Here is a 4,627-nt window from a genome sequence, read left to right on the forward strand (position 1 = left end):
AAAAAAAAAAAAAAAAAAAAAAAAAAAAAAAAAAAAAAAAAGAGTGTAAAAACAACTAACTAACACACACACGTATATACGCACCCCTCTTATTACAATTTAAGTGGTTCACATATAAGAAATTTTTTTTTTTTTTTTTTTATTAAACCAACATTTTTTATTTCTAAACATTTGTTAAAAGCAGTGACGACTATGTGAGGCGTCAAAAATGAAATTATTTCATATTAATTCTATTGCAAGAAACTTTCCGATGTTTCTGCTATTTTTCAGCTATTTATACTAAATAATTTTGGTCGTTTTCCCTTTGAAACCGCTATTCCATTAATGACCGAGAGTGACTAGAATCAGCTTTTCATTATATATACATTGGTGTATGTGCAATTTCTTTTTCTCACTCTCTCTCGCTCTCTTTCTCAAAATCCACATTCGGATATCAGTTGTGCACTTGTTTCTCTTTGATTGAATTGCATACATCTATGTATATATTTTTGATGTAAATATTTTTTTTTCTTTTTTTTGTCACTCCAGTATTACTGACTTCTTTTCATTGTAGTATATCGTAGAGATAACAAATGCATATATATATATATAATATATATATATATATTAGAAAAATTAAAGTCATCTATTTTTCATACATTTTGCATTTAAACAATAAACTATATAGTACCGAAAACTTTTTATTCGTTTTTTTTTTTTCTTACATTTTCTTTACACCATAAGTTTGTAAACAAACTGTCAGTTCTGCGTGCACATGTGTCGATTATACAGAAAGGAAAAAACAATAAAGAAAAGAAAAATAAACAAAGTAAAAATTAGCCCGTAAAAGAACATTAAACATTTCAATAACAGCCACTCTCCGTTTGCTGTTTCATTTATTTTAAGGTATTGCACATATTGAATAGAATATATATATATTTTCTTTTAACTGTTTAGGAACGATCGAAATTTGGATAATTAAACGAATTCAACGCTAGCGTAATATACTCCCCTCTATGTACACGAAAACGCACGAACGAATAATTAAATTCTTTTTTGTTTCTTTTTTTTCGATGCACGAATATGTGAAAATAAGTGAAAAAGAAAACTGTAGATCAGTGATTTGCAACAGTATCCTCTTTACAATAAATGTACATGTATGTTTTCGCAATACAAAAAAGACTTTATTATAGATCAAGCAAACAAGTTTTAATGCAAAAAAAATATAAAAAAAAGAACTTTTCAGACAATAGAAGATTATTTACTTTACCCTAATATAATTATATCCCAAATACTACTTTAGACAATAAAACGTCACTTACAACAATAAACATTAAATTTCATACCGATTACCTTCAAATGCATGCAATGCATATTGTCGGTCACTACTGTTATTGGTATATGGGGTATTCCTTATATAAAATAATCTACTCCTGTTAACTTAAAGCCACCCTACAGTCAGTTCTCTTTGAAACGATATATAACCGGATAATTTTAGGTAACTATAAATAAATATTTAATAGTAAATGCAGTAGCATGATGCTTATATGGGTATATAATCGACTAAAATTGCGACTGCCTTGTGTGGTTCAAAGAAGAACGCTTTGCTAAATCTCCCTCTCTTTCTCACTTCGACTGAAATCTTATCTAATGTTTAAAAGTGTGTTCCAAAAAATAGATGACTTTTTCTACGCTTAAGGCGAATGGTTCACAATGCCTCTCTTTTGCCTCAATCACCGAAGGATGGGATATAATCCCATTATTAATTTTTCATATCTCTACCTCTCTAAATGCGTAGATTTTGCATTTATACTTTTATTTTAAACATTTAGCCTCAATCAAGACAGGCCAATAGATTCGTTCACCTTGTTTATAGGCACTTGATTAAGACGAGATTTTCTTCAGTCTGATATTTGATCTTCGATACTTTACGATCGTAAATAGTGACACTTTTAAATACAGATGCAGATGAGGTTTAGAAATGATTTCCATTCGCGGTTATCGACATACTAGCAAATGAATCAGTCTCAACTTTAGTACAAATAATTATCAGGGTCATCTGAACTTTCGGCGCAAAAACATTCTCATCGTCCTAATGGGCACATCATTTTCAATTAAGAAAACGCTTTTCAGCGATTCTGAAGTAGTGATAAATCGAAATATTTCTTCAAAGAAAAGTAAATTTCTTATTTTTATTTAGTAAAGTAGATAAAAAAAAAAAGTGTATACACTTATAATCTCTCTCTCCCTCCATACTCTCTTCAATAATTCATTCTCATTCGAGTGACACTCACTCAAATGCGTTTAATATAAATTCTAAAGCGCATAACAAGGCGAAGAAAACGCAAAACAGAAAAACAGGATAAACATGCTAAACGAGAGAAAAGTGCAAGTGGAAAAGGAATGAAGACCTATTAAGTGAAAGAAGAAGAAATCACTTTTTGAGACTCTTTATATTTTTGCTTTCTTAAAGTTGCAGTAATGCAAAGTAGACGCAACGTCTTTACAAAAACAATCAGTTACTATTTAAATTCTTTCTTAACGCATTGTTTTTGTTCTAGGGTAACTTTTGTATGTATTTACAACAAACAATCTTTCTCTTTAAGATCAAACTTCAAAGCGGAAATTTTCTCTTAGAGTTTATCGTTGCTGTACTAGAGTTGCGCGAAGGCAGAAGATAATTTTGCGATTCTTTTTCTTTTTTAGCATTTGTCGTTGTTATTGTTTTACTAAAAATATTATAAATACAATAACAATACAAAATGAAATTGTATTAACCATGAAACTTAAAAGCTGACAATTGCTTAGGGTATGGGAGCGCAAATTTTTGCGCAAATATAATCGACGTTTCATTAAGCTAATCTTCTAGTTTCCATTCATTTTCATTTTTAGAATACTTTATCCATAAATTCTTTATTTTTCTTGGCAATCAAAATATACACATTTCACTCTTTTTTTTTATATATATAATTCAGTACGGTTTCATTGGGGCTCCGAGGCCATTTACATTCATACATACAACCATAAATATACGCACGCACAGTTTTCTGCACCATATTTTCGTCAACATTTCTTTCTAGTTTTACATATGTGTATGTGCGCTTAGTCTTCAATTTTAATGTGCTGTGTACTCATTTTCATTTCTGTTTCGTTCCAATTTTCCAAAAGGAATACGAATACACACACGCTTATCAATTTCACAAATGCCTCGTACTCGTACATATATATACTTAATCGCTTCGTTTTCTTTCTTACTTTGCCGTAGAATTTTTACTTTTTGTTTTTAAAATTTTGGAAATACTTTCGTCGGTCAAGCGATAAAATTATAACAATTTTTGCCCCTTTCGTAATTTCGTTTAATATAACAAATATAATTAAGAAATTTCCACCGTACGCAATTTCTTTGCGTTGCTCTAATAAAAAAATTATTTAACTACCCGTAACAGAGTTGTCGTATTTTAAAATTTTACAACATTTTCTTATGCCTTCTTTGACTTGCCACACAACCAGAGTTTTCTCTCTTCCAACCAATCACATAATTAAGGTTAAGGAATATCAAACCTAATGCAAATGCTTAAATTAAGGATAAAATAATAAGTGCACTCCCATAAAAAAGTCATTTTATATCAACAGAGATGCACAATACATAACTAATAAATTAATAATAAATAAATATATAATATTAATAATATAGGTGTTAAATTGGGGGACTTTTGCCGACGGCTTTGCAAATTAGCAAAAGTGTTCTTTCTGTAAATTAGCAGAAAATTTAGCTACTGTTTTCTTTAATTTGATAATAGAAAAAAAATAATGGCGGTCTACTTTTAGGCTAACTTGTAAAATTGAATAAAAGTAGAATAACAATTTCTTTTATATATATTGTTATATATATTAATAAAGTATTTTAAATATATATTATTATTATTATTTTAATTTTAGACTAATGAATTGAATTCTTAGACTAAAAAAAGAGACAAAAGCTATTTATATTTAAATATAAATTATATAAATTAATATATGGCAACAGGAAGGGCCAGTTTGATTTTTCCAATAGCAAATCAAAGCGATTGAAGAACTGTTTGTTGCTATAAGCTCCAACTAGACGATGGTTATATTTTTATTTAAAATCAATTGAGATTATAGGGCTTGAAAGAGAAGAAGTAAAAAGTGTGGGATTTTGTAAAGTCACTTATAATTTTTTAGGAAATTTCACAAGTACAACAATGCTAGTTACGAGAATGCTATGGTATAACCTTCAGCCCGAGTTTTGATTGATTTACCTTTATTATATATATTTCTATTATTCCATTTGAAAGAAATTTATTATTGGTTTGCCGAATCGCAGAAGAAGAAACAAAAAAAAAGTATGTCTAATTTAAGTGAAAGTAATTATCAAATAACATGCAAAATTTATACAAAATCATATAACAAAACCTTACTTGCAGAATTTTCATAAACTTTTAAATTGGGATCAGCAAAACATGCTAATAGTTTACACGTATAAATGCCAGCTGAATCGAGAAATGTCTATTAAATTACAATATCAATTAAATTTCCTGAAGAAAGTGATTGCTTATTTAGAGCAATACTGCTCTGAGGTACATGATACGATCTATGAGAGCTTTTGCGAAGTCCAACGAAAAATTGT

Source organism: Glossina fuscipes, unplaced genomic scaffold (assembly GCF_014805625.2).
Source record: "Glossina fuscipes isolate IAEA_lab_2018 unplaced genomic scaffold, Yale_Gfus_2 1, whole genome shotgun sequence".
Lineage (NCBI taxonomy): Eukaryota > Metazoa > Arthropoda > Insecta > Diptera > Glossinidae > Glossina > Glossina fuscipes.